This window comes from Pyxicephalus adspersus, chromosome 2 (assembly GCF_032062135.1).
Source record: "Pyxicephalus adspersus chromosome 2, UCB_Pads_2.0, whole genome shotgun sequence".
Taxonomy (NCBI): Eukaryota; Metazoa; Chordata; class Amphibia; order Anura; family Pyxicephalidae; genus Pyxicephalus; species Pyxicephalus adspersus.
In genome coordinates this window covers 154,493,687-154,506,922 of record NC_092859.1, presented here as the reverse complement: position 1 = coordinate 154,506,922, position 13,236 = coordinate 154,493,687, and the positions used below count along the sequence as shown (strand labels likewise).

The 13,236-nt window shown below is 41.4% G+C and overlaps 1 protein-coding gene across 2 annotated transcripts in view; it reads left to right on the top strand.

The window, feature by feature from the left end:
- Positions 1 to 737: 737 nt before the first annotated feature.
- Positions 738 to 13,236, top strand: part of ANXA4 (annexin A4) — a 64,430-nt gene continuing 51,931 nt past the window's right edge. Inside the window, exon 1 of one of the 2 annotated variants that reach the window (XM_072402812.1) lies at positions 738 to 832. The gene's annotated coding sequence lies outside the window, so the exon portion shown is untranslated. Of the gene's footprint in view, positions 833 to 11,817; positions 11,917 to 13,236 lie in introns of those variants that run through there. The other variant, XM_072402811.1, reaches the window with a different exon arrangement.

Below are 13,236 nucleotides of genomic sequence, written 5' to 3'. Positions count from 1 at the left end.
AGGCCCTCTGTTGTATCATTGAAACAATTCGGAGGGGTTACAATTCTTGTTTTGTGCAGGAAATTGGTGCAGTGCTGTTTTTGGGATGTCGTATTCTGAATTTCGAAACGCTTAGGCTGCCTACACAAGTGCAATAAGTATCCTTGGAAACGAACGAGTAACGACGGTTCATCCAATAATGGTTAACAAAAAAGTGCACAATGACGCAGATGAATGAGGAATGTCGCTGGAAACAAACGGATCTGATTGGGCGACGATTGTTCGCAATCTATTGTGTGTACAGTCGTTCATGCATCATGGACTGTTCTGCAGTACACTTTCTCCTTTACATGTCCCTCCCTGCATCATTCAAACGATCGTATCTAGCGTGTGTACATTATTGGTGGATTATATTTGAATCATCATATCGTTACAGCATGTACAGAATTGTGCACAATACGATCGTTCAAAATAATCGTGCATAATCGTTGATCTGTCATGAGTCGTTCGTTTTCTAGCTTTAGGCTTCCAACCCCTTCACCAAATCTTCTTGTAAATGTGAGAATTGTGCGGTTCCTCTCTTCCTTTACACAGTTTTGTTGGCTCACAATATTATTTAGCTTTGTTGTATTGCGCAAAGTTTCCTCTGAATCAGCTCAGAATATAATCCATGTTAGAATTCTCCTCCCATTCCAGGTCACACACTTGTAGTGTGTATTGTATGATAACAAGCTGTTACAGGAGGAGGACTGAGCCTCTCCTCCCCACCTACAACCTCCCAGCCAGCTCCCACTTTAAATTCCGACCGCTCCCATTCAGAACAACAGCTGTGCATGGCCAGAGACTGCTGCAGGTGAGCTGGGGACACCATGGGGTCATCATGGGGGGTGATCCTGTCCACTTACTGTCACACTTCCATTATTCGGTGACAATAATGCAGAAAAACTTTGTACAGGGTGGGACCGGAGTGTCTTGTTTCTGCATTTTGCTTCTAATCTTGCTAAGGCCGCCCATGCTAGCAGTTATGTTTCTGCATGTGTGAAGCTCAGGACACCCTCAGGGAAGGGTCAGGTAGATGCTTTCTGTAATGTTATAGAATAATTTTTTTTATATATTTGTTACAATGTATTTGTGTCTATGCTATGGTGTGTCAGATGGGTGAATTACATTGGGGAGCCCAACAGCAATACATAATATATAAATGGATATTAAATTATGAATTTGTATTCTTCTACTAAAAGACAAAACAAGAGGATTTAATTTAAGCCTCACTCAGGCACTGCATTTGGCCTCTGGATGTACTTCCGGGTATACAAGAACCCGGGCCCATTGCTCTTCTTAGTATCACGTGGCAATGTGCATGCCTGGCCACTTACACACCTGTACTGTCACTAAAAGGAAGAGAACCCCCAGTCCTGTGCAATGCTAAACTACGCTGTGCAAAATGTTCTATTAATTAGAAAACTGAGCAAAAATCAGATTGTGCTTGCTATCACTCACTTATGAAGGGTATTTGGGTAGAATAGCAAGTGAAAAAACACTGGGCAGAGTGGATTTTGGAAATTGGAAGTGTGGATCAACTATTGAAAAAGTGAATTTATTGAAAAAAATACTTGTTGTCAATCACAATATATGAATTTATATGTCAATGGTAATATTGATTGAAAACACCATTGAGAGAATATTGCATGGTGCATCCCCAGCATAAACCGCAACTCGGATCACCCTAAATCTTATTAACGGATTCCACTGCTGCTACAGTTGTTTGACCCAACAAAGCAAAGCACAGGTTCACTGAAAGCAGAAATATATTTGCAGGATATAGAAGACATTCCTGATGAGCGTCCCACTGTAGGGCTGCAATGGCTGTTTTGTCATTACAGTGCCGCCACTGCACGTTTGGTGTCTTTGGCCATTTTGATTGATCTACTAGATTGTAAGCTCTTCGGGGCAGGATTCTCCCCTCCTGTGTCACTGTCTGTATTCGTCTGTCATTTGCAACCCCTATTTAATGTACAGCGCTGCGCAATATGTTGGCGCTATATAAATCCTGTTTATTATTATTAATAATAATAATAATAATAATAATAATAATTGATGGTGAACCGATGAATACAGCTATATAGAGGTTGTCATTGCTGATGGTAAATTCTAAAAGTGCAGAGTTTGGAGGTGTCATCTTTATCCTTGCCTTACTTTTACTTAGTAAGTCAAATAGTGAAAGCAGAATATTCCTAATGCCTATTCTTGTATACTTGTTCTGGGTCAGTGGCCCGGTGTCTGGAAAGCAGCCATGAAGAATGTAGTTTTAGGTGACCCCGTTGCTACACATGGTACAAGTATACAAGTAAAGTCTGAGTTTTATCAGAATGCCCAATGTGCAGCCAGACTAATAGTACTTTCAGCAGACGTCAGCAATAGAAGTTCTTATATTATATTCAGTACTGTGCTGACTTTATAGGGGCTGTTTTGTGGATTGGGTAATTGAATGAATGAGTGGGGGAGTCCAGTTCTGAGAAGTTCCTCTTCTGATCTCCTCCACATTCTGCTCAATCTGATCCCCTTTATATGGGTATAATGGAAACATTCTCCAAGTCATTGGATTGATGTATTTTATTTATTACTTCCCCAGCTATGATGATTCCTAATCTAGGAAATCATAAGTATTTATTCTTACACCAGATATGCAAGGCAAATATCTATCCTGGGTACAGGTGGGAAGGCTTTTAGACTAAACAGAGCTCTGGGCAAATGTAAAGTGAGGAACCCAAATGCAAAGTGTTCCAGTTCCCCACACCCCTGCCATTCTGTCACTTGGGGTCTTGGGGAAAGTTGGGGCTACATGCATTTGCTTAATTTGCCCTGCCTAAATCTGACCCTGAGTTTCCCCAAATGTTATTGAGGATATGTTGTAGTGTTGGATCACCAATGGCAGCTCTATTGGTAACTCTATTGATGTCTCCTCACCAACACCCCACATCCACCATAGAACAAAAGGGGTTTGGTAGAGTGTGAGCATTATGCTTGTACAGTGATCACAAATGAGTGTTGGGGTGAAAGCAATTAAAAGTGTGCACAGAGTTTACATTTCCATACAAATCGGAGTTCCTACAATGTTTCTCAACCAGGGTTCCTCCAGAGCAGTGTTGCTCCACTAGGGTTGCTGGGGGTTCCAATTGAGCAATAACCAATTTACACCTCTAAGGTCAGTTTTATGAGACATCAAGGATCTTTTTGGCTTTCTGTAAGGATGAAATCCCCCCCCCCCACTAATGTACTAAAGACTGTGGATTTATGAATTATAGCAGGGGTTCCCCGAAGAACTGAAAGATTGCCCCCATGGTTGAGAAAGTCTGCCATAGGTGCAATAGATTCTTTTTGGATTCATGTTTTTGTATAACCCCCCCTCAATTCTTTCAGTAATATTAAACTATTTTATGTACGTTTAGAGTCCTGCTGAACAATACAGGTAATTTTATGCGTTCCTCTTCCTCGCTGTAAGGCGTGGCAGTGTGAAACGCAGAATAAAAGCCCCGAGGGGTGACACTCTACAATGGGTGTGGATGGATTGTGCTCCTATTACAGGTTCATTGCCTTGTATATAATGCACCAGCAGTTCTGTGGTCTGTGTACACTGCAAATACTTGCTCAACCACGGACTGTCAATGTTTAAAAAAAGTGACCTGTAGTGCCAAGAGTTGATTTTGTATTTTTCTCATTTTGAGGCTGGATACACATCTATGTGGCTGAGAGCATGAGAAAACTTCTCTTTAGAAGTCATGCTGAATATTTTCCTTTTGGTGACTCACAACCTGCTGACAAACCCAGAATGCATAATCTACAGCAGATGTACTCTGCGACGGCGACTAACATAAAGCCTCACACAGACGTCAGATGGTTGTCGCTGGAAAATGATCCTTCATGGTCTTTTCCAGTGACAGATGAATGAACGATCCCTGTGCACACAGAGCCGCTCTGTTCTATGGAGATGGAACGATGAGGTAGCAACACCCTGCTGTGCTCACCTCTTAGCAAAGTACATCCCAGTATAGCCATGTGGCTGATTGAAGAATGACATAGGGGGACCGGTTTATCTCATGCAACAATCAGCTATTGTGTGTTTGTAGCATAGGGGGACAGTTGAATACACAGCATGGCTAACCATCCAGATGCATGATGATGAGATGGCTTTCTCCAAAATATCTATGTAAAAGATGAATGCATTTTTTAGGCAAAAGCAAAAGTCAACTCATTATCCTACTCATGGGTATCAGGGTTCTCCCGAGCCCCTTTTAGCTAGACGCACCACTTGTTACTTTTCATTGACCACCTGGCTGTTTTTGGGTAGTTACTGAAAGGTTGGGTCGCAACTCCACCTCTACCGCGAACCACCTACAGCTTCTTCCTATTCAGTTTGAAAAGTTAACTCATTATCCTACACAAGGGCATGAGTGATCTCCCCGGCCCCTTTTAGCCAGATGCACCACTCAACACTTTTCGTTGACAACTTGTCTGTTTTTGGGTAGTTACTGAAAAGTTGGGTCACAACTCTACCCCTACAGCCATCCACCTACAGCTTCTTTCCATTCAGTTTGAAAAAAACTCTTGAGAATACTGAGTTTATTTGCATTGTTCTATTTGAAACCAAACATGGGATCACCATCAACAGTTTTTCATATCTTTGCTGGCCAAAAATCTGCATTGGAATACTTGGGCCATTATGAGCAAGCACTTCCTGATATTCTGGGTCCTCTTTTTGCCCATATCCCCTTGGCCATTCCCCCAAAATGGCATTCTGTGATTGACTAAGAATAGACAGGGGTGGGTAAATGGCACTATGAGTCTATGAGCCCAGCTGCCCTATATCCAGAATTGGCTGAATGTACAGTGCAAGCAGAAAGAGAAGTATGTACCATAAAGAGATTCATAGACACAAAAGCAAAGATAATCATTATTAATATGAGGTTATGATTTAATCATTATCCGGATTAAGTTTGTAACCTGATTGTAAATTGTCTCTGTATCCAATATTCCAAGCAGCTTAGTTTAGGCTATAAATACCCCATCCCTGCCCACCAGGGCCACTATTGGTGTTTCATCTCATCGGGGACAGCAAGGCACCATCATGTTGGCTGCTGCACTGAGCGGTAATTACAAATGAAGATTGATAAAACATTAACATTTATTGATGAAGTTATTTTTCTTACAATGGACCTTGGACTGCATGCAAAGTGAACTTTTTAGGTCGCTGACTTAACTTGTTTTTTAAAACTACAATAAAAAGGTAACTAATATAGTTACATGTTACACAGCTTTTGTAGTACAGGTGGTAGAGGCATCATCGTGCCAACAAATGCTGGTTACTCCAAATATTAGATGAAGACAGTGCAGGGGGAAGGGGGAGTAATGCATGTTAAGAGAACTGTTATATGTTTGGGACACTCCATGTTCTGGCCTATCCTGCTTGGACTATTGCCATGGGAGGATGCCACCACTGTAAAAGACCTGTCTCTCTTCCCAGACTTTGTAGTTGATAGACTATCATGGGAGAACCTGGATCATGCAACAAACTATTTTGGATTTCTAAAAACCATTTGCTCATGGCAAACGTTTTCATTCCTGGACTAGATCCATTCCAGGTCTGCTGAATTATCCAAGTTCTTCCTTACTATCTATATTCTCCAGACCCATTGTGTCTAGGGAAGGTCTACTCTAACTTTAAAACATGGGGGAACCCATTAAATAACTTTTAGTTCTCAAGGAACGCCCTGCAACAATTTCTTTATCCACAGATCACAGTACATTAGTGTGGTGGTCAGTGGGAAGAATTCCTCTTACATTGCTGGACATTGGGAAGAATGTCACCCTTACAGATAGCCAAAAAGATCATTGGTGTCACCTAAACTGACCTTAGGGGCTCAAATACTCATTGTTCAAGGAACCCCCAGCAACCTCTGGAGGTCCATGGTAGCGAAACACTAGTCTAGAGTATACATAGGGTTCCTTCGAGCTCCGGAAAAACCCTAGAGGTCCATGGTTCCCTGATCAAGAAACACTGGTCCATGGGAAGGAAATATGCAGGGATATCTCCACTTGGGAGGCCTTCCAGAAGATGTTGGCTTTTAGGGTCTAGAACGTTCGGCCTAAATGAAGCAAGCTGTGATTGTACCCCACAAGAGAGCTGGTGAGTGTCTAGGTAAATGCAGAGTATACACAGGAACCTTTCAATGATGTTCCACCTTAGAACATAAAGAATGCTGAGAACCAACAAAACCTCAATTACCAAGAAGCTATTGGGCTTCAAGAATTCAGCCAGCATAGTCTGAGAATAGAAGGAACAAAGAGACTTATACCAAAGATAAAACAGATAGCAGCCTTGTCTACTATGTGGGACGGTCGATTGTGGGGGTTTTACTAATTCACAACTTACTCTCCGTCCTATATTGCCAGGTGTAGTAGACTAGGATGTGTTTAAACTATGGATAAGAGAAATATCGATATTCACCTTCTTAATGTAGGATAGGAGAACTAACCGCTAATATAGATTCAGGAAAAGAAAAAAGCCCAGTGGATAGATTGATACCAGGATATGGTCTATTCAAAAAGAGGGGTCTTTTGGTTAACAAAAAATAGCATCAAAATATACACATTTTTGTTTCTGTATTACATACACAGAGGAGCAACAGATTCAATATACAAGCTGTTATACATTCATTCAGGTAAAGTCTAAACATAGGTCATAATGTGCGTGTCCTAATAAAACATTGATTTCAAACAGATCCTAGAACATCCCAACACATTTCGCAACATTTGCTTCTTCTGGTGATGTGGGTAATAATCTATCTGTTAAATGGTTGTAGAAAAGACAAGCATAGGTAGAGGTCTGTTGAGGGAGTTTCTGGATTCCTTTGTTTGAGACATAGCGTGTAGTTTGAGTGCTGGTAAAGCCAACTCATTGATTCAAGGTGGAAATCAAAAATGAGGCCCAAGGTTTGTTGTTATGTAAAGGAGGGTACCCAAGGAAGTAAAGCTTCTGGATGATTCCTCCAAGTAGGTAAAGTCTCTTGATGATTCCCCCAAGGAGGTAAAACTTCTGAATGATTCCCCCAAGGAGGTAAAACTTCTGAATGATTCCTCTTAGGAGGTAAAGGCTCTGGATGATTCCGTCAAGGAGGTAAAGCCTCTGAATGATTCCTTCAAGGAGGTAAAGCCTCTGGATGATTCCCATAAGGAGGTCATGCCTTTGGACGATTTCCCCACGCAGGTAAAGCCTCAGGATGATTCCCCCAAGGATGTAATGCCTTTGGATGATTCCCCTAAGGAGGTAAAGCCTCTGGATGATTCCTCCAAGGAAGTTAAGCCTCTGGATGATTCCCGTAAGGTGGTCATGCCTTTGGATGATTTCCGCAAGGAGGTAAGGCCTCTGGATGATTTCCGCAAGAATGTATTTGCCTTTGGATGATTCCCCTTAGGAAGTAAAGCTACTGGATGATTCCCCCCAAAGCGGTAAAGCTACTGGATGATTCCTCCAAGGAGGTAAAGCAACTGAATGACTCCTTCAAGGAGGAAAAGGCTCCTGATGATTCACCCAAGGAGGTAAAGCCTCTGAATGATTCCCCTAATAAGGTCATCCCTTTGGATGCTTCCCCTAAGGAAGTAAGGCTACTGGAAGATTCCCCCAAGTAGGTAAAACATCTGAATGATTCTCCCAAGGAGGTAAAGCCTCTGGATGATTTCCCCATGGAGGTAAAGCCTCTGGAGGATTTCCCCCTGGAGGTAAAGCCTCTAGATGATTTCCCCATGGAGGTAAGGCCTCTAGATGATACCCAAACGGTTGCATGGGGTATTTCAGACAGCGGGACTGCCATGTATTTAAACTAAGATAACAGGGACCCATTCTCATTCCAACCTTAGACAAGATTCACTTCCTGATATGAATTTTCCTGGGACCTTATTGCTAATTAACCTTAAGACATTCACAGTGAAGCTTTTGATGGCCTGCAAAATAATATATATTGAAGATCAGAACCAATACCAATATATTTGTATATCACTTTTTTATATATAAATATATATATATAAATGGTTAAAAAATATGAAACATTAACATTTATAGACTATATTATTCAATATAAATAATTTCAATGATAAATGAACCATCAGTGGCTCCCTTTCCAGCTGCCATGTAATGGCTTTGGTTTGTTCTTCGGCTATGCAGATCATTACTGTTACTATGGCTGTTGGGTTTAAAGTGCATTTTCTACCACCATCATCAGATTACTGGGACTGCCGGTCCTGGCTGATATTCAAGATTAACAGGAATAGTGGATGGTGACAGGTGTAAAATACTGGTTAGACCACATTTATATTGTCTTGTAAAGAAGCAGAAATTTTACGTTTTGTGTTTTCTATGTTTAAGTGGAATTCCTGTTCTCAAATGAAGCTCAGGAAAATATCCAGCATGGTGGTGCTTAACACGAATATTAATAACTAATTAAAATGTTTTCTTTTTTAAGGAATGCATTGCTAAGCTATAAACTGATATAGATCTCTAACAACTTAATCTTTGTGACACCAAACTCATCATTTTCATTCCCCAATCATTGGTGAATGTGAAAGTCTTCTGTTTACAGAGCTCAGTAGCTAAAGCTCTAATTTATTTACTCACACAATAAAAAAATAAGTCAGCAGAGTGATGTCATCTATGCAGTGGTGGACAAAAGTGGGCCCTTGTGCAGAACTGACTTGGGTCCCTGCAGAACTGACTTGGGTCCCCCCACCCACACGATCAATCTGAAGCACAACCACAAATGGGGCATCTAGGTGAGTACTTTAAGAATTATCAATTCATCTTACCCATCCAGATGCCCTATGTTGGTTGTGCTTGAATGTCATAGAGCAGCAGCAACGCAGGGGAACAGGACAGCCTGTCCAGCAATGCAGCCAGGTACGCATTATATCCATCAGGGATTGTGCACCTGGCTGCTTATAACCATGATTCTGCCACCAGAGACAATCTAATGCAGCTCTGTGTAATGGTGAAGCAACAATGCTGCACTGCTTCTTGATTTAAATGAATGGGATGCCTGTGCCCAGCTGCATTGCAATGCATAATGCAATGCTCTTCTATGCAGCCACCAGGTGTGTACATGTGAACTGGGGCTTATTGCTGCATTGCAAACATTTGTAATAGTTTTAGATGGAGGAGAGGGAGTGATAGGAGCAGCAGCTGGAAAAGAGATCTGGGATCTGTGCAGGGCATATGCAGTTTTACTTCCAGGCCATTCATTGAGTCTGGGGATTTGACCTATATTCCCTATGATCAGGTACAGAATTTTGGATGATGCTAGACTAATGCTTCTCTACCAGGATTCCTCCAGGGATTGCGGGGGGCTCTTTGAGCAATGAGCAGTTTGCACCTCTCAGGCAGTATAAGTCACCCCAATGATGTTTTTGGCTATCTGTAGGGGTGACATTCTTCCCACTGACCCCCACACTAATATACTGTGATCTGTGGATATAGTAATTATAGCCGGGGTTCCCTGAAGATCTGAAAGTTATTTCAAGGGTTCCTCTGTATTTAAACGGAACTAAAACACACTTTGTGCCGATCTATGAACAACCATCGGCATCCTTCAACAAGCATGGATAAAAGAGCCAACAAATTGGCTTGCAAAGTATAATAAACCATAATAAATATATTTACCTTTACACACCTTCATAGATACCAAACCAAGAAAATCATAAATAAATGAAGGTTTCAGGCATTTGGACCATGATCACTAATCAATAGCTCAGAAAATAATTTGTAAAACATCTTTACTTTTCTATTTTGCTGCGATTTGGTTCCTGATTTCTGGCAGCCATGGACACAAATAAATATTAATTTATTGTTTATTTATCATGAAGGGATTGGAAATACAGAATTTATATATGAATATATCACATTTTTTTACCTGTCCCCGTTCCAGGCTCTTCTTTCATCTTTGTTTTATCCTCTTCCTTAGGCTAGCTATACATGTTGGATAATTTTCACCCAATGTAATCAGTGTGACATGTGTGCATAGGGGCATGCGTGCCCAATATTGAGCATGGATCATTCTTGATGGATTCACAAGAGATTGACAATGAACGACCACATTAGAAGGGAATGGAGGAGAGCACAGTGGGGTGCTGCTCCCTAATCCCCCCCTTTCCATAGAGCAGAATGGTAGTATATGCACATTGCTCATTTGCACCAGTGTCACTCCTTTGTTGCTGGAAATGACCATAAAAGATTGTTTACAGCAACAATAATTGAGCATGCATACGCAGCCTTAAACTAGGTACACGTGCAATAATTGTCGTTAGAAAAAGAACGACTAACGCTTATCCACCATTATAATTGAACGATCGTATTGTGCACAATTCTGTACATGCTGTATTGATTTGATCCTTCAAATATAATCCACCAATAATATACACACACTAGATACGATCGTTTGAACGATGCTGGAAGAGACATGTAAAGGAGAAAGTGTACCGCAGATCCATCCACGATCACTGAACGACCATACACACAATAGATTAGGAATGATCGTCACGCAATCAGATCCACCAGGACCGTCGTTCGTTTCCAGCGATAATCCTCGTTCCTCGAACAGTCCTTAGTCCTTCGTTTCCAAAAATATCTATTGCAATTGTGTACACAGCTTTAGTCTCTTTCTTGTTTCCATTGTTGGCCAGAATGACAAAAACTCTGCATGGGAGTTCATCCAGTCCCAGCAGTCCCATAGATGTGCTGTGTATGACGAGGCCTACGGTGAACTTAGCATCCTTTATCATCTGAAAGTCATCATTATGCAAAAGGCTTGTTTTCCCTTTTACATAATGATTTTTTTTTATTTAATTACTTTTATATATATATTTTTTTTTTTTAATTTCCCATTTCTTCCATCTTCAACCCACAGCCTTACTTTAAGAAAGATTTCTCAGCATGAAGGCTGCATTTGTACCAGGAGAGATATTTATCTCTTCTTTCATTTGTGCAGAAAAACTTGTATGATTAAAGCAGAAATAAACTAAAAACAAAAAAAAGTCCTTACCTTCCCCTTAATCTGGCAGGTCCCATGATGGCGCTGATCCTTCCCTCGATCCGGTCCCGCGTCGTCCTCAAATTCCTCTTTGTCCCAGCACGGAGGTAGCACCGGGCGCCCCCATCTTCACTTTTCTCTTCCGTCTTCTTTTTTCATCGGGTGATATCGGATGACGTAGCCGCTGTTAAGGGGAAAAAAAAGAGCGACAATCTCATTGTGCATGTGTGGGATTGGCATTTCTTCCCCCTAAGAGGAAAAATGCCCTTTTGCGCATGCTCGGCATCAGGGTATGTGCAGAAGGAGCAGCCGGGGGTCTCCCGGTATGCATGATGTAGATATCCCGGGAGGGTCTGCACTTCCATTCAGTCTTTTTTGCCGTGGCGGTGCTGCACCCTTTTTTTAAAAAAACGGCATTGCACCCTTCTATCCTTCAATGTAAAGTAAAAATGTTGAGTTTAGATACGCTTTAAAGGTTCACTTTAAATCTGTAAAAAGAAAGGAAAATCCTATGAGCATTGTTTTTCCTCCTTTCCTGAGGTCAGGAACAAAAGTTCATGCACAGCATAGATTTGGAATAATATCCAATATCTGATAAGCCTTGCAGGTCTGCAAACATTTATGTAACTTTAAATCATAATGGAACACTTGGATACAAAGTCACATTTTCTGTGCACTGTATCCAATCATTTCCTATTCTGTTTCCTTTAAAAACAAAATGAGGGAGTGACAACTGGCAGAGTCGGTTCACGGGCCGCCCATGGGGGAGGAAAGATCTGAGTTTATTCCCCTCCAAATCTCTCATTAACCGGCTGGGTGTGGACTGAACAAGAGGACCTGCTGGCCTGCCAGGGATCAAACATTAGTAAGAGGGGATTGTGTTTGGGGATCATTAATAGGCCCGAAATGCTAAAAACTTTGTGTACATGGGAGGTTTGTAGAAGTTTTTATGTTACAAAGACAGACATGACTGCTGTGTGATATCTGCAGCTAATCTTTGCAGAGACAGAGCAGCTTTGTAACTAAAACAAGAATGTGACGGGTGCAGAGCGGGCGCAAAATGCACCCAGTCCTAAAATGACGCATTTATGAAGCGGCGCTAGTAACCCAGCCTATGGGATAAAAGCTTTCCTGTAATAAGGAAGGTTGTAAAGTTTATAACTTTCTAGAGGTATCTTTCTTTAAAGAGGAAGTGGTGGAAATAAAATGACATTTCTGTTTCAAAATGCCGTTTGCTAACGATTGGTGTTGCCACTTGCGGTTTAGTAATGTTAGAAAAAGTTGTAAAGTTTCTTTTGAAACCCTTTATTTATGTACATTATGCTGCATATTATGTTGACTCTATTTAAAAACTTATTATTTATTAATAATAAAACCATCATATTATGCAGCGCTGTACAAAGTCCATGGTCATGTCCGTCAAAGGAGCTCCTAATCTAATGTCATATGTCATTAATGTAGTCAATTTTTGAGGGGAAGCCAATTAACCGAACTGCAAGTTTTTGGGATGTGGGAGGAAACCAGAGTACCCGGAGGAAACCCACACCGACACGGGAGAACCTGCAAACACCATGCAGATAGTGTCCTGGCCGAGATTCGAACCTAGGACCTAGTGCTGCAAAGGCAAGAGTGCTAATGAAATTAATGTCGTCAAAGAAATCTGGATATTTGCAGCATTTCCTGCTAAACTGATCCATGCACCTCTGACTAATCGCAATGTAGTGTTTGTGCATCACAGGTCCACTTTAAACTCTGAGCTTTCTTGTGAAGGATGTCGGTGCCAGACACAGCCGGTGGGAGAAAAATCAGAATTCTTGCTGGAGATGTAGTTGGTGATCACGAGCTCGGCTCTGCGTCCTGCCCACCACTGTCTCGCAGAGTTTCTTCCATAAACTTGTTTAATTTTCCTGCACAGGACATGAAGGCTCAGACTACACGGACAGCCTTGTGTGAAATGGAATGATTAACCTCTTGTTGGCATTCATGTCGGAGGTAGCATCATGTGGATCAAATCAAAGCTTTTTTTGGGCAGAGCAGAGATCGGTTAATACTCCAACAAATAAGTAAAATTATTTCTACAATTGGAAGAGGAGCCCCCAATTCCTGTTCAGGTTAATGTATAAGGTGAAGGTAAACTCTCCTCGCCCTTGGCAGTGCCAGCTTATTCACCCGGTCCTTTTTGGGT